This window comes from Hippocampus comes, unplaced genomic scaffold (assembly GCF_001891065.2).
Source record: "Hippocampus comes isolate QL1 unplaced genomic scaffold, H_comes_QL1_v1.1 scaffold151, whole genome shotgun sequence".
Classification (NCBI taxonomy): domain Eukaryota; kingdom Metazoa; phylum Chordata; class Actinopteri; order Syngnathiformes; family Syngnathidae; genus Hippocampus; species Hippocampus comes.
This window is the reverse complement of record NW_017805591.1, coordinates 1,195,787-1,218,402: the sequence shown is the minus strand read 5'-3', so window position 1 is coordinate 1,218,402 and position 22,616 is coordinate 1,195,787. Positions and strand designations below refer to the sequence as shown.

General features: G+C 40.6%; 1 long non-coding RNA gene across 1 annotated transcript in view; it reads left to right on the top strand.

Annotated features, from left to right (window-relative positions):
* LOC109522040 (uncharacterized) overlaps window positions 1-22,415 on the top strand; it is a 104,551-nt gene extending 82,136 nt beyond the window's left edge. The window contains exons 3-4 of the long non-coding RNA XR_002169489.1: window positions 6,653-6,695; window positions 21,546-22,415. This is a non-coding gene — a long non-coding RNA (uncharacterized LOC109522040). The remainder of the gene's footprint in view (window positions 1-6,652; window positions 6,696-21,545) is intronic.
* The last annotated feature ends 201 nt before the right edge of the window (window positions 22,416-22,616 follow it).

The following is a 22,616-nucleotide window of genomic DNA, read 5'->3' as shown; positions in this document are numbered from 1 at the left end:
TATGATTAAATTGATGTTCATTTATGCTTTTCAGGATATTAACCTGAACGAAATACATGTTGAAATGTGTGCATAAGTCCTTTGGTTCATACAGTTTTTTTGGTGTTGGATATAATTTATTAGGTTGCGAAAGTAGTCATACTTTTGTGGCCAGTCGCTCTAAATCGCCAATTAAAAACAAAATCTTGGAGCAGTTTGCACGACGGCAGAGCAGGATCACACGACTCACGCATAAACAAAAATCAACATCGCAAGAGAATGCATTGGAGTTGAAGAATCATGACAGACAAAGAAAATGTTCGCCAAATGGGGAAACGGGTGCCTGCGGTGTGCATCTATTACAATATGGTCTCATTATAAGAATACATACGCTACGCATCAAAAAGGGACAACTTTAGCAGATGGATGCGGCTAAATTTCACATCACAAGATCTTCTGTAATTTCATTTGAAATTGTGGCCTTTTCTGTTACGATGACTGCCATTTGTTCAGCATATCTTAGTGGCACTACTGTCTTTACTTGGCTACAGAAGAGCTCTCCTCTCTGTGGGGAGGAAAGTAAATACTCTATGCCAGATGATGAAAACAGTGTTCTTCTATCCCAATAGGACAATTGAGACAAGGAGGCTGTTGCACATGTGTCTACTATTAGGGCTTATTTAAATGTGACTCGATCTGTATTTGCCCAACCTCGCATTAATGTGTGAACAAAAGAAAATATTCCAAAGTCATAATCGATACATGTATGATGTACATCCTAATCATTTTTAAAATATCACAAAGCAATACATAGCAATAATTTAACCCAGAGACTTGAAAAGAAAAAAAAATCTTGCTTGAACACTAAAAATAAACTAGCACAGAACCTTCATTTTCTGAAAGAATAACTGATTCATAGCAGCACTGGGAGGTAGGAATCATCCAAGTATTATCATGGGATGGGATATTGATCACCCCCCCAATAAATGAATAAATAAATACATAGGCGAAGGAGCATACTATTAACTTTTGATTGATAGTGGGAAGATTTGCTCATTCAGCAGTTTGCATTATGTACGGTTTAGAACCACACTACAGCTTACCTGAGCAGCTTCTCATTTAGCTAAAAATGGTCAGTGCATGATTAAAAAGTCAGTCAGTCGATACATGTATGATGTACATCCTAATCATTTTTAAACTATCACAAAGCAATACATAGCAATGGTTTAACCCAGAGACTTGAAAAGAAAAAAAAAATCTTGCTTGAACGATAAAAATAAACTAGCACAGAACCTCCATTTTATGAAAGAATAGCTGATTCATCGCAGCACTGGGAGGTAGGAATCATCCAAATATCATCATGGGATGGGATATTGATCACCCCCCCAATAAATGAATAAATAAATACATAGTTTTAGGAGCATACTATTAACTTTTCACTAAAAATAAACTAGCACAGAACCTTCATTTTCTGAAAGAATAACTGATTCATAGCAGCACTGGGAGGTAGGAATCATCCAAGTATTATCATGGGATGGGATATTGATCACCCCCCCAATAAATGAATAAATAAATACATAGGCGAAGGAGCATACTATTAACTTTTGATTGATAGTGGGAAGATTTGCTCATTCAGCAGTTTGCATTATGTACGGTTTAGAACCACACTACAGCTTACCTGAGCAGCTTCTCATTTAGCTAAAAATGGTCAGTGCATGATTAAAAAGTCAGTCAGTCTTCCCTCAAGTGTCTCCAGTTGCACTCAAAATGCACCTCCTAAATGGAACCTGTAAAAGCGGGAACACATCACTCAAATTATGGACACAGAATCCAATCACCCCCCCAATAAATGAATAAATAAATACATAGTTTTAGGAGCATACTATTAACTTTTGATTGATAGTGGGAAGATTTGCTCATTCAGCAGTTTGCATTATGTACGGTTTAGAACCACGCTACAGCTTACCTGAGCAGCATCTCATTTAGCTAAAAATGGTAAGCGCATGATTAAAGAGTCAGTTAGTGTTCCCTCAAGTGTCTCCAGTTGCACTCAAAATGCACTTCCTAAACAGAACCTGTAGAAGCAGGAACACATCACTCAAATTATGGATACAGAATCCGTGAACATTTTCGAGTTCATTTTAAATGGTCTCACGCCACCTTACCTTTCTGAGCTCCTCCACCTCTGCGTAGCTGCTGGGTGCCGCAGGCCAGTGGACCAAATGCTACTGGAGGTAACGAGGAGTTAGCTGAGCCTCAAAAGGGACCAATCATTTCCCGTTGCGGGTTCCTCCCTTTGGAATGGCCGCCCGTTAAACGATAGGCAAGCACCTTCACTGTTGATTTTTTTTTTCAAACTCATCTTGAAACACATTTTTATTCTTTGGCTTTCTCAGTATGTGACTCAACATTGTTTTAGTGCTTTATTGGGTTAACTGTTTTTACGTTATGAATTTGTTCTTTGAACTCTCGTTGTTTTTTACGATGAAAAGCACAGCACTGCCGCTCTGGTTGTTTGAGAGCTTGACAAATAAAGTTGAGTTGATTGAAAAACATTGCGCACCACGTAGCTCTACACCACACTGCAAACTATGAACACATTAATAAGCATGTCAAATTAATAAACGTATCCAACACACCGTTTACACTCCCAGTGTCAACAATTTAAGAAGTACGTCATATCAGTTTGGCATTTGCACACAAACTATATCGCATCTGTCTCACATTTTACTCGGGAAGCCTCGCGCAAGTTTTCAGACTGATAGTTTATGTAACTAGTGACTCAGCATTGTTTTAGTGCTTTATTGGGTTAACTGTTTTTACGTTATGAATTTGTTCTTTGAACTCTCGTTGTTTTTTACGATGAAAAGCACAGCACTGCCGCTCTGGTTGTTTGAGAGCTTGACAAATAAAGTTGAGTTGATTGAAAAACATTGCGCACCACGTAGCTCTACACCACACTGCAAACTATGAACACATTAATAAGCATGTCAAATTAATAAACGTATCCAACACACCGTTTACACTCCCAGTGTCAACAATTTAAGAAGTACGTCATATCAGTTTGGCATTTGCACACAAACTATATCGCATCTGTCTCACATTTTACTCGGGAAGCCTCGCGCAAGTTTTCAGACTGATAGTTTATGTAACTAGTGTTTCCTGGCATGTAGTTTTGTGTTTTCATCCATGTTCGATTCGGTCCAGGCTGTCTGGAAGAGACAGTGTGATTTTGAACATAGGCCCGATGGCTCACTGGAACTCTCTGAAAGCGCATCAGGAAACGGCGTTGCTGTGGAAGTCAAAAGTCTCCTCCGGGAGGAGATGGAAGAGAGCGAGCAAAACTCTGCTTTTCCGAGAGGCGTACGTAAATATGTCAGCATGGTGATGTGTGAGGCCTGCCCTTTTTAATAGTAGACAACATGAAAGGCACACACTTGCATTTAGTAAACATTTTTCTTCACAAAAGATGACATGGGGCAGATCAGTGCGTGCTCAGGTAACGAAAGCATGAATATCATATCGGCATGGGAAGTTGCGTATATCACCAACTTCATCTTGTACGGGGTCTTCACGGGATGCCGTGCTTGGAAATTGTTTTGAACAGAAGGTTTTCTGAAAACAGAATTCAAAAGAAAATGTGAGGCTCAGAAGTATACAGAAAATGATGTTCACGTGTTGGTTATTGTAACGGTGAATCCCTGAACATGGAGCTGCTCTGCAAAAAAATGCTGAATGATGAATGCCAGAATTTTGTCAAACATCTTAAAGCCAAAAGCCCATACTTCAGTCCACACGCAACCGGTTTGCTTAAGATATATTATGGTAATGTAAAGGGTTGTGACTTCTGGCCTGAATAAATGAACAGCTGATACTGCATTTGAAATTGTCTGTAGTGGTCTACCGAATTGGCGACAGCCGGTGTAGATATTCTCTGTACTTTACTGCACCTGGTTCACCTTCAATCATTACAGTTATCCTCCTTTGTTTCATTTGATGTTTGCATTGTGGCGCCGGTGCCTCGTTTTAAATCCTGCAAAGGACTCGGTGCTACTTTCTTGTTGGATAATGTTTCATCCTTCTTGTCCAGACAAAGGTCACACTCCCCGTATTCCAGTCTGCAGCATATCATGTTACATTCTTGCCGTCTCTGTGAAAGCAAACGTGCTAATGAGAGAATTCCCACAGATGGACGCTCATTGTTCAAATGCTTAAGCACATCACAGGAAGCCTTGCATCAACTGGGATTTGTCATTTGGAATTATTAGAGTGGCAAACAATCAGAGCAAACAACGGTTGGCAGTTGTTTTGTGCCCCCTGATTTACCTATTAACTGAACCATTAATAAGTGAAACCTGAAACAACTAGAAGAACATTGGTCATTATTGGTCCTGACACGTTGACGACCTGAGCAAACCTTTGATCCAACTCCTTTGTGCTGTAAATTGTGTTGTGTTGCGGTATGCCGGAGAAGGACTTGAGGTTCATCCCCTTGTTTACTTCCCTTCAAGTTAATGATGTAGTTGTGCAAGGGAATATGTTGGGTCTTTTATCCCTCTTTATTCATCTTTTATTTGCTTTGCTTTCTTTCTCTTTAAAGCCAGCCAGCGCACAACACTGTCGCCGTGCTGAAAGGAAAGCTGAAGCCACGAGGTATATTATTTATGAATTCACAGTGCCTTGTTTTGTCCAGGCCTAGCTATGGGCACTCTGGCCACCAGTGAATTTATGCCTTGCTCCTTAAAAATGATTACATACCCCGGGCATTCTTGTGGGAGGAGTATGTTTACGGTGAGCTGCTCTACTCCCATTGTGACCCCTCCTCATGGCATAGTATGTAACATACCATTACCAACTACATGTGCTTCTCTGTGCACCTATAGTATATCCTTCCTTGTCAATGAAAATATTTCACTTTGTCATTTTGTCCCACAAAGGTGACACGGCCATCTTATGGAAGTCCTTCAAAAGATGGGGAGAAAGGAGCGTGTTTTGTAGTCGCATCACGTGACTGCTCTTTCAGTTCTGACGTTAGCTACTGACAGTTGCAATGGAATTTAAAAGTAGCATGCTGTCACGTTGCTGTCAATGTAAAGGGCGTGTGTACGAGGCTTTCAGCTCAGAATGGTTAGAAGGATAACTTCGCCACAAAGTCTCATTCAGTGGAGATGTTGGAGCTGGGTCGGGTTGCTAATTTCTTCTGTGACACTTGAGGCACGTTCATTTCATGTTATCTTTCCAAACATCCCAAGTTGGAAAGCATTCAGGGATTTCCTCTGATTTAGATAATGATAATCAATGTCATTCTAGTTAATGAAAACTAGTACGGAAACTAAATTGAAAAAAAAATACTGTTTCTTGAACGAAATAAAATAAACACAAATATCCTTGTAAAAAATGGAAACTAACTGAAAATACATCTTTGGGTTATCAGTCTGTCATTATTTCAGGCTTGTCGTCCGTTGCCAGCAATGTTGGGAGTCGATATCAATACAGCAGAGGGACGGGCATCGCGTTGCCAAGATGGCTGTATTTATGGCACTCGTTCCCTATTCTTATTCGACACCCTTCAAGATTTTTCTTTTCGCTCTCAAGTGCTCCTACAGTACACAGCCATGCACTGCAACACATGCAAAATTCCGCATTTCTATCTGAGGCAGCCAGCCTCCGCCCTCACGTGTGCACACTGCAACTGCAAATGAGTGATGAATAATCCGTTTTAAGGCAAACTCAGATCGTTACACTGATCCCCTGTGACATTTTCGGTAATTTCATTGGTCACTTGTGACGATACTATGGGTAAATCTATTGGCAGCTTCAAAAATAAATCGGGTCACATTATATGCCGCAGGGGTCAAATTGTGGGAAAAAAAGTAGTGTCTCAGCGTCCGAAAAGTACGGGAATCAATTATTAATATAATCGGTAGTTACACAATTATTGCATTAAATGATAGTACATGTCTACAAATTGTGGCGCCACAGTCAATTTACTTTTCTGAAATTTCCCTCTTGTATACAAAGTCCTTTTGTGCACATTGCCTTACCATCAAGAGACGACTGCAAACTCATCTGACACTCAGGCTGCAATTTAATGTGAAAGTGTAATAGAGAGTTGAAGAGAGCATGCTCTCACGTCTAAAATGAATTCCCATCAGATTTTAGTGTTTTTGGAGAGTATTGTTATGGGTTGTTGAGGCACCGGTGCTTTTCTCTGGAGAGTGGCATCTAACATATTGGCCTGTCGTCCTTGGTGATGATGAAGCCAATATTTTATGGGAGTTGTGCTCCGAGTGAAACTGAGAGTGCAAAGTGGGAAATGGTGGGGGTGCGGGGTCAAAATGATGGGCCTTTTTATTCCCTGCTGCCAATTTCACCTTTGATAGGAGCATTTGGCTCCTCATGTTATCACAGAGAGCAAAATGGGGTTTCTATGTCAGCGCACAAGTGTGAATCCCAAATCCTCAATGTCCGTAAAAACTGTTTATACAGTGACACCACTGTGGATATTTACAGCGAAGTGGACAATAAGTAGAGTTGATGTGCTGTTATGTGTTGTGTAGTGAATGACTTTTTGGGAGGTTAAAAAAAAAAAACGTTTTGATTTTGATTCCAGGGCAAGCCATTTTTTGATCTTATGATGCATTCTAAAAATACATTATTGTGTTTATCTTAGGGGCTGTGGAGCGCCATCACTGAAGCTGACGTGATATATACAGGTAACTCAAAAATGTACCTGAACCATGACATGTGTGCTCTGCTTAAATCCACAATCGTGCAAAATTTGGCCACTGACAGCAGTGAGAGGATTTCAGTGTGAAACTAATTTCCAAATATTCATTCAAATCAATTAGGCAAAAAAAAAAATCTTTGTTTGTACTGCTCTTAGTGAACCTAAAATTATATCAGTTATCTAACTGTTCATTTTGTGCCTCTCGGACAAATATTATGGCAATGCATCTGTGGGGTTTTTTTTTTTGTCTCCTTTTTAATTTGTTAGCCTGAAAAATTCTCATCGTTGTGTCGTGATTTTGGATGGATGATAAAATACAAACATGTCAGGGTTAGTTTGCAAATCAAGAGTTCACTCATAAGTGTTTAATTGTTGAATGCGATGTGGCTCAGCTCCACAGTCTGTCACAAAATGGAGCAGAGTCGCCATTCTATTATTCCGGACATGTCCTAATCTCATTAGACCATTTGCTTTGTAGATTATATTTGCATTTGTTGTTGAACGTTTTTACGAAGCAAAACTATCACGCCATGCTTTAAAGTGTTGTGGGCTTTTGCTATACTAGGAATGCATAAAATTGGCAGTAGAGCGAGCCAGTTTATTGTTTAAAAGAATTGGATGCGTACTTAGCGTAAACAAATTAATTTGGGTTCTGTTTTATTTTTGCAGCCATTTGCATTTTCTTTCCCAGATTTAGTGTTCACATTTAAAACTTATAGAGAGAAGCTAATGGCTTGAGCTATCTTTTAATTAGATTTTTTATTGTTTTGCATTCCGCTGTGGCTCAAATTATGATTAGATAGAAGGGTGTGGGGGTTGAGGTGGGGGTGGAGAAATCACATTTTCATGCCAGAAAATGAAGTAGTGTGTGTATATCGGGGGAAAGTAACGTCCTAAATGAGGTGAATATGAGCAGCTCTTCAAACTGCTTGTTCTCATACAGTCATGTAAATACATAACATCATTTTTTTCGGAGACACATAATTGGCAGGCGCATTTGTGTTTTGCCCGTCTCCGTTTGTTACATTGACAGCGCTGCCTTGAAAGTGTGCAATATGGGTTCATTTTAGCCTTCTTTCTGGCTGTCACAGTCCCGCCTGCACTGATTTTCTCCAAAGTTTTTGTTGTATATCTGCCACATTAAATACTTCAGTAGTGACACCTCTGAGATTACATCGCTTCACACATTTTTGGTTTGTTTAGGCACAGTGGGGGGGCTGTGATAGATTGAAACTTTTGAAGAAGAAAAGCTCCTCTCTCAGGACATGAAAAAGAATGAATGTGGTACTCGACTTGAATATGGCACACATTCAATATTTTGTGGAGCGAGTGTTTTTCATCATGCCGTAAAATCATCACATACATTCTTCTCTTCATAAAACTTGCTCGATAACAAGCATTAAAATGATATTAAATTTAGGGCTTTGGAGTGTTCATGTTTGAAATTGCTCAGCTAGTACTTGAAGTTGAGTTTTCGACATTGAGGTTAGGCTCAACTAATCTCCTCGGAACCCTTGAAAAATACAGATATACTGTGTAATAAACATACAGTACCTACAATATATGTACAGTACAACTAAAAATCCTGCTGTTTCTAAAAAGCAGCAACCACCAACCACGGCTTAATTTCTTACCATTTCTTTGGGATATGTTGTCCGTAAGGCTAGTGATACATTTTGTTCCAACAATCAAAGTTAAAAGAACTCTGGGAGACATCTGTTGATGATGGATAGAGAACCTCAGGGAGAATTTATAGTTACATGTTTCTGGCCAGGCACAGAAGAAGCTATGGTGCATGACTGGGCCCACTGGTGATGTGAGAGGTTTGGATCAATCTGTACATGAAAAAGTCCCAAGATGTCTATCTATCAGGACCCGGGGCATTGAAAAAGAAACAAAAAGCGTGTCACAATCAACTTAGAGTGCATGACTCTAAAACCAACAACCACAAACGCAAACATATAAATCAACCTTGAGCTGCATCCGAGTTCCCAACATGGCCTCGACAAAACTGAAACAGAGTGCAAGGTGGAAGAGGTAGCAATGGAAGGCTCGCAGACATGCAGCAGAGGAGCAGAGAGTCAGAACGGGTTCTGCCTTGTTGATCCAGTATGACATTGATAGACAGCAGCTGAAGGAAAGCTGCTAACCATGTTTGGCGTGCTGGTTTTTAAAGGACGTACGTGACTGTCGATCCAAAGTTGACTGAGCACGGATTCAGCAGGCAATCTCCCCGAGTGGTTTTGCCAAAGAGATGTGTGGATGGAAACTTCCACATGCACGATGAGTCGCTTGACTTTCCCTCTTTTCCACTGATGTAATTCTCTTCTTTAACCAACCGTTAATGCCGCTGCTATTTTTACATGTTAGGATAGATGGCAGGACTCGTAGCTCTAGCTCAGGAAGTCAGTATGTCTAAACTTTGAGACAAAATGTCAACATTCCCTGTTTAATAAACTCATACAGATTTTCTATGAAGAGAACATCTGTTCCATAAACATTACATTGTTCGGCAATGTCGATTAATTCTGTTAAAAAGTTGGTTTTCCTATGCCACATGTTGTTGTTGTTGTTTATCACCTCACTGCTGCTCTTGTAATACATTTGGCTTTCTATATTTCTTCCAACTCTGGAAGTGTAAAATTTCTGGACCTCTGACAATAATTCAGTCTTACAATGCCTTTGCAGTTGTGCTGCTACTGTAGTGTTTGCTAAGATAGACTCTCCGTGTTACCCAGACTCCCAACTAACCATCCCAGCTCTCTTCGGGTAGCAGGCGGGGGACACCCTGAACCGGTTGCCAGCCAATCGCAGGGCACACAGAGACGAACAACCATATGCGCTCTCACTCACACCTTGGGACAATTTTGAGTGTTCAATCAGCCTGCCATGTATGTTTTTGGAATGTGGGAGGGAACCAGAGTACCCGGAGAAAACTCACAACTCACACAGGGCCGGGGAGAATATGCAAACTCCACACAGGAAGGCCGGAGACGGGATCGAACCCACAACCTCTGCACTTTGAGGTCGACACGCTAACCACTGGCCCACCGGGCCACCCGCAAAAAACATTCCCATGAAAAAAATAAATAAAACTTTCAATTTTCTGCTTGCTTCACAGCGTAAGAAAGTGTTTGCTGACTTAACATTGTGAACAAAAACAATATTGAATGCCCTTCAATATCAGGCTACAGTAAGTCTGTGGTTAAGATCTGTCATTTGACTCTCTTTATGGGGTTCAGCAGCAGCTATATTTCCAAGCAAATCATCATCACGCCAATTACAAAAAAAGAAAGGAAAAACTAAGAGCTCTTGACAAATGAATCATAAATTGAGACTGAGGGCCAGCGAAGTCATTGTGGTAAAGTTTGTACACTTTGTTGCCCCCGTCTTTCTCTTTGAGCTCTGTCTATTTGTCCTCTGCCAAGATAAAGATTATGTTTCAATTCTGTTTAAAAGATCGCCATCCTCCACACAATATTGCATTGTTCCTTTGGACTGGGTGGGGGCGTTGGGATGTATAATTCATTTAAAGCAACTTCCAGAATTGAGTGGACTGTTGTACACAAAGGAATACAAAAGACCATCAGTGGGGATGGGGTGGGAAAGGTAATTGTGATATAATGATTCCGATATCATTTGTGTTTAATGTTAGCCACAAGTGTGCTTTTTTTTCCCGATATGATTGACTGGGAGTTGTTGTTTATGTGATGCCTTAGAAAATAGGACAAGTCATAAGCAAGACAAGAAGAAAATGATTTCTTGGAAAATAACCGATGGCTGGCAAAATGGGCAGTTACCGTTCGTCTCAGTCGGCAGGCAGGAGATTATTTTGGAGAGTTTGCATATTTCCTTTCCTTTTGGTCATCCTTCATCCAAACTTTTGAATGGCACTTACAGTGTGCAACTTTCCAGCGAACTGATAAGCATCAAAACAACCAAAATCAAACTGCCGTATGATGCTGTATTTAACAACGTCATCAGTTAACGTTGGCTGAAGTCTTTCTTTTTCATCACAGAGTATTTAATTTCAATACAGCACTTTGGTCAAAGGCTGTTGCTTTTAAAAGTTAACAATAAAACTGAAATCATTTTCAGACGATATCACATTAGTCACATCGCTTAATTTTCGCTCCATTCACGTACGCACACATTGCAAACATTTGCGTCTGCATTCACTGATACACACAAAATGCAAACAAATGTCTAACCATTCTCATACACGTGATATCAACTTCTTCCTCTGAACATTAACGCATAATTTAAGCATCTAAAAGTTCAGTCACATCCACACATAATATAATTATCCGTCTGTCCATTGGTTAAGCATAATAGACATAATGCAGATGTCTGTCCATTCCCATGCACACATAAGTACATCTGTCCATCGACAACCCATTTCGTGGGCTTTTCAGTCCCGTAATTCATTCATTTATACTTGCTTCCATTGCAGGAAAACCAACATATACTGCGTATACTGTACTGTATGTGAAAAGACCTCCTTTCTATTTTCACCTCTCTCTGTTTGTAGATGGAGTTTTTCATATTTAATCAAAAGCTACTGTGCAGGGCTACTTCTGCAGATAACACTGCCTGCAGTGCCACTGTGTACTCTGGGGACTTTTACAACGGCAAGCCAATTGGCAGATTGATGATTCTGAGCCATAGATGTCAAGTTTGGGGTGGGGGGGGAAAAAAAAATACAGGCAGCCCACTAAGTAAACCGCGCTTTCTCATTTTCGCTGAGCCCTGAGTTGTTGAAGACTAATTAATTCAAGAGCAAAAGTCCCCAAAGGCTACAATTAATGATAAACTTATTAGACGTGATCGTTGATGGCACCCATGAGGTCTGGTTCTTATGGCGGCTCCCAAGCTTCTGGTGGTGTTACTGAGCCAGCTGTCACTTAAAGAAAAGAATAACGTGCGAGGGTGTACGTGGAAGTCTGTTCAAGCTTTTGAATTCCATTTTTCAAGACACACAGTCAGCCTTAATGTAATCCCTCCCTCTAGTTCTATCGCTTGACATTTGACACGAGTGTGTTAAGTTGTTATCGGCACTGCTGAGTTGAGGGGATATAAATGTAACATATAGACTAAGGGTGTGTGTGTGTGTGTGCTCTCTAACGAGTCTGTCAAAACTGAAGTCTCAAGAGAATGGACCTCCTCAATGCTGGCTTTCAGAGACTGTCAATGCTGAAAGAATAGTGGAGTGATTCAATGACCTCTTTTTTGTTTTGTTTTTGTTTTTGTTTTTGCTCAATTTTTCAGTTTGAGGCCACTAGCAATTTAGCGGATACATTTCACTGAGCACGGACACCCTACCCAGCCATACTGAATGGACTAAAAGCAATGCCTGTATGTTTGTGTAAAATAAAAAGAAAGGGGGAAAAAAATTCATACGCAATTATAATGTATGTAATATTAATTTGTATTCAGTTTTGAACAAGGATGCCTTGCAAAGACAAAATAAAGTCATCAATTTTACAAGTCAAGACTTTGACCAAATTAAAAAAAATAATAATAATAATAATAATAAATATATAAATTAGCTCACAATGTAAGTGTGTAGCACACGTTTTACATTTTAACAATAACAACAATTTGTGTCGATTGGAAAAATAAAAGCATGCCGAATTTGGCACGTAAGGCTGATTGACCAAGGATAAAAATATTGCGTGTGCTCTTGCCTGGTTGCATCAACAACACTTGGGGAATAATGAGATGAGCTCACTCAGCAAAAGTCTTGCAAGATATGCTGAGGTCTCAGCAACTTTTGTCTCCCTGCAATATTATCATTGTGCTTTCATGAACAGGTCACAAAGTGTTTTAACGTATATAAGATAAGATAAGAACCTTTATTTATCTCACAATGGAGAAATTCACAATTTTTTAACCGTATATACGATAATGACAAATGACTGACCTTTTGGTATGAAACATCCGCATGCAGAAGCACTTGAGTAAAGAAAGTGGTCACACAGAAGGTCTTGCATTCAACTTTTTGCATGTTAATCCTTACAGCTGGCATGCAACCACAGAGTCATCTGGTCTCAAAGCTGCAGCCGAGATCCCATTCATGTGTGCACTTGTACACATGTGACATCATCCCGACACTTACTGAACCCACTCCCACCCATCGCAAATCGCTTTCTTGGCCTTACCAGAAGCTTCGCCTTCACTTCCCACCGCCTTGCTTGCTGGCCGCTTGAGGGGGAAGTTACTATTTTCATTGCTAAATCCCGCCAAATTAGGAGTTTGACTATTTGTTGGAAAGAGGGATGTGGTTGCGGTGGATCACAGCGTTGCCAAAGTCTGTTAGGGCGATTTATTAGTTTGCTGTGCAATACGTGTGTGAGTGTGTGTGGGTGAAAGTGAGTTCCCACTCTTTGGCAGGCTTGCACACTCCATGATTGAGGCGCAGCTGCAGCACCAATTGTAATATGGCGTGATGATGGCCGTTCAATATGTTGCTCAAATTGATTCTCCAATTTTGTGTTATTTATTTATATGTGGGTTGCGAATTCAACGGGTGTATTTATTTAGTATGCAACTGAGTGCCCGAACCTGGATATCTTTCCAACTTTTTTTAGCCATTTATTTATTTATACGATTCATCTGCCACTTTATTGGAGAGTTTTTCTTGTTGTTGTTTTACAAAGATGTGAAATCAAAATTCGTATGCAAATCCAAGCACGGTTGGTTACTTAACACATGGTCAAGATGGCGCCGGCACGGGTGGCTGCTTCGGTTACGCGCCCCCTTCTATTGTCATTGTATTTTCTTGACATTTTTATTCAGTTTTGGCGACACTGTGCCACTTACTTACTCGAGAGAAGACTTGCTAAGCATAAGGGAGTCGACGTTCAGACCATTTTCGCCAACACACACAAACCCACAAGGTTCAATAGCTGGCGCAGCGGCTGCTGTGTATAGAGCATAGAAACGAAGAGGGGGAAGCAAGCCGGCGTGCTAGTCAAGTTACTTCAGTGTGGATTTCGCTCCCATCGATCCATCTTGCTAATCTATGTTCTCTGCTAAACAAGCTGATTGAACTTCTTCTTCTCACAATGATCAACAAAACCTTTGCACGTTCTGCCTGGCTCAGTGACCAATGTCATTATTCAATGTCCAAATTGTCAAACTTCATATAATCTTCATTAATTCTACAGCCAAGTGAGAAAGAAAAATGTTAAAAAGTTACCTTTTGCCATTGTTAATGTATGGTATTTGATATTTTTATGTTTTATTCTCACTGGGTTGGAACGCCATGTCAAAAGGTGGAGAAGTTTTAACTTTGCCTTGGTGAGAATTGACCACAAATTTCAGAGAGAATTAAAGCAGATCAAAACATTAGCGTTGTCATGACCCAAAACAATCGTGATCTTCCTTGGCATTGGCTCTAAATTCCTGGATGGTAAGCAGACAAGATGCTAGGCCCCTATCGCTGTCAAATACACCCCTCTCATCCCATGCACTTTTGCTTCTGGATCCAAATTCCCCAAGGTCGACTCCACGGGCAACGTGCTCAAGTCACCAGTCATCAGACAGCAGTGACAATGGGTCGAGAGCTGAGTGGGAATGAAGGCCACGGCCTTACACAAACTGTATATAAACAAAAGCTGCATTACGTACATTTCTTCTCCAACTCAACGCCTTTTGAACTCCCCCTGCCCTTCCTTTATCACAGTACGGTCTACTGGGGTCAACACAAGGCACCTATGCGTGTTTGCAAATGGTTGCGAATATTTTTTAGGTTTGTTTTCTTTTGTTATCATAGTGTTTTGCAGCAAGCTGAGGTGTTTTTTTTTCCACACTCCACACTGTGCCCCCCCCCCTCATAAAGCATAGTTTGGGAAGGGCTTATTTTCCTTACAATACAATAGGGTTTACTGTATTTGGTGTGTGTGTGTGTGTGTGTGTGCGTGTGTGCGTGTGTGTGTGTATAAACGTACTTGTTCATAAATATATGTTAATGACCCCCCCACCTCTCCTTGTAGTCAGCTGTGTGTCACGACTCAACTCTGATCACAGCTGTAACGGTGGAGCTCACTCATAAGCTTTACATACTGCCGCCACCTGCTCCGCTCTCGGCTCCCTTCAGCTTTCAGTCGCCAAAAACTGTTTCTCAGGGGACGCTGAGGCTGCAAAATGAAATCTGTTCGTTGTGTTTGGCTTGCAAAAAGTAAAATAAAAAATCTGAACAGAACATGTACAGATATCATTTCCATCAGTCTGTAAGCACCTGCAGGTTCTTTTCATATTGGAAGCTTTTAATATGACCACAGAGAAAGGAAACACCTGTAAGTGTGTTCATCTGGTCCCAATAACCAGCTGCTTCCAAAACCAACTCAGCAATCATGCAGTGTTGTAATGAGGGAGTTTAGGGGAAATGAGACACATGATTAATTCCCGTTTCTTGCAACTAGTTTTTCTGGCCAAAATGCGCTGTCAACAAATAAAGAATTGGAAGTAAGTCCCCACCGGGGTTCACCAACCTCTTTCAAACTGAGAGTTACTTTTTACGCCAAGCCTACCAGTTTGATACACGCTTTTGAAATAACAAAATTGGTCAAATCACCTTTAAGAATGTTTTATTATTAATAGTAATATTCATTTTATGTAAACAGACTGATCAGGTTGATGATTTCTCACAATGATTCGGAAACAAATAACTATAATATGCAAGAGCATGTTTCAATAAATCTCTGCCAATTTTTACATTTTTATATGTTCACTTCTGTTCTATTCACAAAAATCACAAGGTCTAATCAATGGTAAGCTGCGTTTCGAACTGGCCCCCGAGCTACTCATGTGGTCTTTGGGGGCTACCCGGCCGCGGGTATCACGTTGGTGATCCCTGGGCCACACTCAAGGATACATTTGTCAAAAATACATAAAAAATGTCAATACGGATGAAAAGGAAATATTTTATATAGTACCAGTAATGTACTATATGAGCTAATGTTATAGGAAAAACATTGTTTAATTTTTAATTTTTTTTGGAATGTATTTTACCAAAACCTCACAATATGTTCTTGGCCCTTTTCCATAATTTTTGTATTATACTGTTATGTGAAAAACATTGTTCTCATGATTAGACTTTTTTTTTTTTTTACAATTTGAAGTTTGTTGCTTTTTATCGAAATGTTTGCCTCATTGTCGTCATATAACAACGTTTTCCCATTATTAGAACGTTATTGTTGAAATTGTATGACTTCATTTGCGAAACATTTTTATTCTTTTCAGTGTTGTGATTTCCCTTCTAGCAAGGAAGAGAAGTAATTCAACACAGTTTTCTTTGCCACATTTATAACAACAAAGAATCACACTTTCCTCGACAAAAGAACCCAACCTTATTTTATTTATTTATTTATTTTTATATAGAAAGTTTTTCACATTTTCTCTGGTGCTTCTCCTACAATTGTCGAGCAGAATTTACCCTTGGTGACAACAGTCTCATTCAAAAGTTTTGTCGCTCTCAGCGTCCATCTAAGCTTCGCCCAACATCATATTAAGAAGCTTCTTTTCTTTCTTTCTTGACATAGATGAGATAACTCAACAACAGAAAGCTGTTCAGCTTGTATATCTGTGTGTGTGTGTGTGTGTGTGTGTGTGTGTGTGTGTGTGTGTGTGTGTGTGTGCGTGTGCGTGTGCGCGCGCGCGCAGCTTTCCCTTGCGAGGGCATATTGTGTGACCACCAGCCACTGTCAGGTTTTATGTTGCCCCAACAGTAACAATAAACTTGGGATTTGATGGCTGGGTCCCTTACCCCCATAATTGATGAGTCCAATATTTACTCTGTTACCTGAGTGTTGTAAACATTTATTATTATTCCTTCCCTGTCGGCCGAGCGCAAGAGAAGAATAGTCCGGCCTGCGGGGAGCAGCTGTCATTTTGACTAATGACACAAATGAAGAAAACCTCGTAATTACTTCAGGAAAAAAAAAAAAGTGCAATCCCTACCTTATCCTGGGTTAATATGCATTTTAAATTTGTTGTCATGTTTATTGCATTTCAGGCCGCCTCCCCCACCCCGCCTATGTGTAATACAATACAGACAGAGGCAAGTTCTCAAATATCAAATTTAATTTTCTATTCCCCATACAGGCTGCATAATCAGGTTGGGACATTATTGTGTTTTTATTGACATTAGCATTGTTATTATTCTGAACTTTGTAAATATCAGTAACCCAAGTTTGCTTGGCTGCTTTTTTTTTTTTTTTTTTTGTGATACATTTATTTTGCTGCACAATAAAATGCTCATGATTAGAAGATGCTCTCTGTAGATGCAACGGTGCAGAATTATTTTAATGTAGAAAACCCACCTATCCAACCCCCATTTCTAAATTAAATAGGCTTCCTGGAGTTTTATGTTGGTTATATTGTGACACCATACAGCAGGTGACATAGCAACCTGCTGTATGCTACACGAGCCTCGAAATAGGATATCAATGAGACACATCCGATGTGCTATTAGACAGAAAAGCATTGTGGCTTGGCCCGGGCTTTTAGATCTTCTTGTAGCGAGTGTAATTGGATAATTCTTCCATTGTGTGCATGTGTTTTCAAATCAGCACATTGCGGTTCGCGAGTCTCAGGAATAAGGCGGAGGCAGTGAAGGGAAGTGTAAAAGCTCTCAGCCAAATCAGGTATTCCAGATGGAGGGATGGATTAATGGCAGAGGGAGAGGGAGAGGGAGAGAGAGAGAGAGAGAGAGAGAGAGAGAGAGAGAGAGAGAGAGAGAGAGGCAGTTTGTATGAGGAGAGAGTGCTGTGTGATGTACAGTAGGCTCTGCTTAGACAAGACGACTCCTCTGTGCGATTAAGTGCACCAAAGGCAGACTACAGAGAACCATATGAAGAAGCTAAGGGGACCTTTATTTCATAAACAGGCTAATGTAGTGCACATCATGTGCAAAAAAAACAAACAAAAAAAAAAAACGGTCTTGGGACACCTGGCCAATAAAGCTGTTGTTAATGAGGTCTGAGAAGACATTCAACAAGATTTTGGAGCATAGCCTTTGGAATTTTTAATTTATGTTGAACTTGAGGTAGAACCTGGCTCATCATTTCTGTTGTGGTATATGCCAAAAATGATTGCTGTAGCTCTCCCGCAGCAAATTCATGCAAGCGTTTCTTTTATGGCCCTTGCTTTGTACACTGGAGCACAGTTTTGAAACAAAAATTTCATTCAGAATCAGAAACATTCAATTTTGCTGAAGCAATGAGATTACCGGTACTCAATGTCTGATGAAGTATTTGTCCCAGTTCAAGTAATGCATACATCTCTTTTGTAATTTACAGTACTTACCTGGGTTGACATTGACAAAAGCAGATACCACCTGGTCACCCAAAGTTCTACGCTTGTCATTTCGATACAAAGTGTGTGACCCATGGCTGGTCAAGCAGATTCCTCATTGAGACCTCATTGTAACATGGCTAGTTATTCTGAAAATAAACACTCTATTGCTGTGTCTTGGGTCAGGGCACTGCGGTATTGTACTTTGTACTCTACAGTATCCATTGGAGGGTATTCCATTGACTGACACACAGATAAATGTGAATTTCTGAAAATAGACACTATATACAAACACTATATAGACGAGGCTATATAGGTGAGTAAAGAACTGTGCACCTGGAAAATTGTCATTATCTGTAGGGCAAACAATATGAAATAATAAAATTCCACCAACTTGATTCCATTTGAGAATCGAGCCTCTAAAGTACTTTGGGCATGACCAAAACCCCACAAAAAGGCACGTAGTAAGTCATACATGTCCTATAGAGGCAGGCAGCTGATCATGTGCATTCGTTATGCTGCCCTGTTAATTAGCAGACTGAAGATGAGAGCGAAATTACCAACACCTTACACACAAGGGCACACACACTATCGTCATCCACTGGCAGATGTAACAATGCAACTGCAAAAACTAATTTTATGCGTTCTATGTAGAAGGCCTCCATTTCCTCCAGTCCCACTTTCCACAAGGCAAGTAATACTTGGGTGTTTCAAATTTGCATCTGTACTTATGTAATCAAAGAGGACACCACAAAAAGAGAGAAGGACAGATCTTTAAAGCATAATGAGGAGAAGTACTTTGGGCAGCGATGAGAATTTTCCCAAGAAGTGATGTCTTCGGGATGAAAAAAGGAAATACAAATTGCTCAGCTTGCAGACAACCTTTTATCTCCCCCAAGTGACTCTTCTCTCTTTGGGCATGTTTGAAGGTGAGCACAATTCAAACAAGCTTGCTCACAAGAGTTTTTTTTTTTTTTAATCTGTGCCTTGTAGGCCCCTGACGGTCACATCTAAGGGTCTCAATGGATAACTAATGCAGCTGATAACTTCTGATTGTCACGTCGCATGCTCACAAGGCTGCAGGATTTTGAGGACAGCAACCACAAACGGTCTCAGCGCTATTGCCGTGATTTTTATTTATTTCGTTTATCATCCACGTACAAACTCCAGAATCACAGAGAAGAGCCCTTGCAATATTCTGCCTTACCCGGACTGTCGCTTTATTCGAAAGAGTGATTTGTTTGCGTCTTTCAGAACACACTTTCCCTTCTGCGTTACCCTTGCTAAATTAGCATCTCGCACACTCGTGAGGGTGTTTTAAAAGTCACGGACTGCTTAGTTGAGATGTGACGAGGCGGCGTGACGGCCCCCAGCTGGACCGAGTTCTGCAAGGGTGGTCTCGGTGACATTACGGCAAGCGGCGCGTGACAAACCACCGGCGCGCCAGTCGTGACCCGCGAAATAATCTCCGACAGACGAGGACAAGGGCCAGCCCAGCTCGCACTCTCACCTGATGCCCTTTTGGCTCGTCCTCTACCGCCGCTATAGCGTTAGCTTGGAGGAGGTGTCAGGTGAACAGCGTGCATCGGCAATAAGGAGCGTTGCTTCCTGTCAGGTGATGACAAGTAAATGGCAGGGGAGGAAAAAAATTAAACACATCACCCTGAAGTTTTACCTCTCCTGCTGTCAATTAGTCTCAATCAACTGCGTCGCTCCTGTTTAGGGATGTTATGACAATCCCGCTCTGTCTTCCCAATCTGTCAAGGCATGATAAACCTTACATTACATGTTATCTCAACACTTCTGTCAGCAGCAGGAGCTTCTCCTAATTGTGTTGAGACGCTGGACAAAATGGTCACCGAATCATTTGTCCAGACTTTCGGAGAAACAAATACAACTCTGACTTGTTTATTTATTTATTTATTTTTTTTTACTAAAAGTATTTCTGAACAAGTAAAAGTCTTCTCAAAAGTGACTGGCATCTAACGTCTCTCTTCTGCTGTATTTTCCAGAGGTGAAGTGGTGCTTATCAATGGAATAAGTAGGCCGCGATGTATTATTAACAGGTGACTCCGCACTGGCTTGCTTGGCTAAAAAGGACTTAAGTGAAGTGGGAAGCATCACTGTCAATCTCAGCCTTCCTCTGAGAGTCAATTAGGAGATAAACAGGGCGACATGTCTTTGGAGATGCGGGAGACGGCAGATTGGCTGTCCCGTGAATGTCCTGGGGCAAGGTAAACGGGCAGTATAGCTCTGCTGACAGGGATGTACATCCGAGAGGAGGTTCAATGTGTTCTTAAGTCTGCATGCATCGACTGTGTGGTAAATACGATAGGTTTGCTTGTCTCTTTGTGTATGTGCGAGTTTGCAGGCGTGCTTGTGTGTGCGTCTGTCTTGTGAGCTGAATGTCACCCTCAACTGTTCCAAGGCATGTCAATGTGTTGCTCTCGATGCATTTATTCAAATTCATATGAGTGTGGGGAAACATATCATGCCTTTGTGTTTGAAAGACATGATAGTTTCTTGATGCAGTTTAATAGGTTTAATCGAATGTATTTTTTATTTTTTTTATTCTAACTTTCGGCCCAATCCTGGAGGTATGCAGAACCCTTTCTGTGTATACACACACGCACACACAAACACAAACACACACACACCCATACGCACGATAATTTTTTTATCATATTTAATTCTAATATTCATTCCAAAAAAATTTATTTACTTTACATGCTATATATTATCCTGTATCAGAAACTCATCTTGCATGTATGTATGTATGTGTGTATACAGTATGTATATATATATATATATATATATATATATATAAAATAAAAAAAACAATTATCAGGCCTGCAGGATATTGGAAAACGTGATAGTTCAACCAGTTTTGACATAAATATGCATACCTGTGTATGTATATTGATTAAAAGAACATATACAAATTTCTGTTCCAACCTGCAAAGCATGCCGTGTGATGTCACGGCCATCAGCGAGAGCATCACCCGTTTCTCACATTCCGCTGACCTCTAGCGACTAATTTCCCAATGAACCACATCCACGTGGTGTTTGACTTATTTAGCGCAAAAGATATAATACCAATCGGTGTCATTTATTGGTTGGCTCCATTGTCTTGGGGTGAAAAAGATCTGTCATGGTGTGTCTGCGAAGTGTGAAATGCGAGTGGCGTACGAGTGACACTGTCAGCTCATTTTCCCCACCTTGTCTTTTAAGGGTCGGCTCTCAAGCTCGGCGAGGGCCGCGGGGGTTATTGTTTGTGGATGGAGAGATGTCTTGAGCGAAAAAGCCTCCATGCTAACAGCTGTCAGATCCGCCCGAGCGGTGGACACAAGAGCGGTTCCAACCCAAAGACACCAGGCAGATAGGGGTGGGCTACCAAGGGGTGGGCGAGGGATGCGCTGTCGGCCTGGCTCAGCACATTTGATGGGTGGCCACACCGAGCTTCTTACCAGGGGTCCCAGCACCCTGGCAGCTTTTTGTTTAACAGGTTGCTCTCGGCTTTTCTTCCCTCCTAATGCAGATTCCACGCACGGCAGTGCAGAGCAAGTAGCCCCAGCAGAGGCCAGGGACGCCGTCTTTGTTGACGTGTCAGTCGCCAAGGCAGCATCTCAGCATGCTTCACCAGTGGCCATGACAGGGGATGCAGAGCCCATGAAGGGGGATTAGTGCTGCACCTATTGTCTGAGGAGCATAGCAGTGTTGGATTCAAGGCTATTCAAATACTGTATTTCTATTCTTTGGCACTTGACAGGGACGCTCAGTGGCCCCACTCTTGTATCAAAATGTGTAAATGTCATGCCCCCAGTCGAAGCCCTTATTATCTCAGTTGACATGACAAGCAAAGGTAGGATGGTGGATTCTGTTTTTGCTGTCTGCTGCCTGACCTGAAGGTTAGGCTCTCTCTCCTTTTTTTTTCTTTTTTTTTTTTTTTTTAATGGGTTAGGTGGGAGCTTGTTCTTGTCTACGAATTATTCTTCAGTGTGTTCAAGCTGAAAGGAGAGCACTTTGACCTAGACTTAACCTTCAAAGGTTTTTGGTTGGATTTGATGTTATGAATACTAAATTAAGGGATTTTTTTCCTTTTGGTTGGTTGTTGGCTTTGTTTTATTGACATCCTTTTATCATTGAAATCTGCCGTGACCTTGCATACTCCAATATAACGCAGTACAAAAAAAAAAAAAATCACCGTTTTAAATCCCTCTCTTACAAAGAAATGATTTTTAATTGTTGAAAAAGTTCTCGAATTGTTCATTTAGATTTTCATACAGTATGTTTACGCCTGCTGCCTACTTAGTTTCAGTGTATGGTAATCTTTTACTCAACTCCACTGTGTTTATAGAGCACTTGGAAACAGCCATCACTGTATACAAAGTGCTGTACATGGAGCAAATGTTTAAAATGTTTTATGATTTATATATATATATATATATATATATATATAATACACACACACACTATTTTGCTTTACTGAATCGTAATCTTTTTCAAATGTTTTATTGTTTGTTTGCTATTTAATATTTTTTTTGAAAAGTCATAAAATACTTCATCTCAAATAAATATATAAAAATTATCAAAATAAATGTGGTATTAA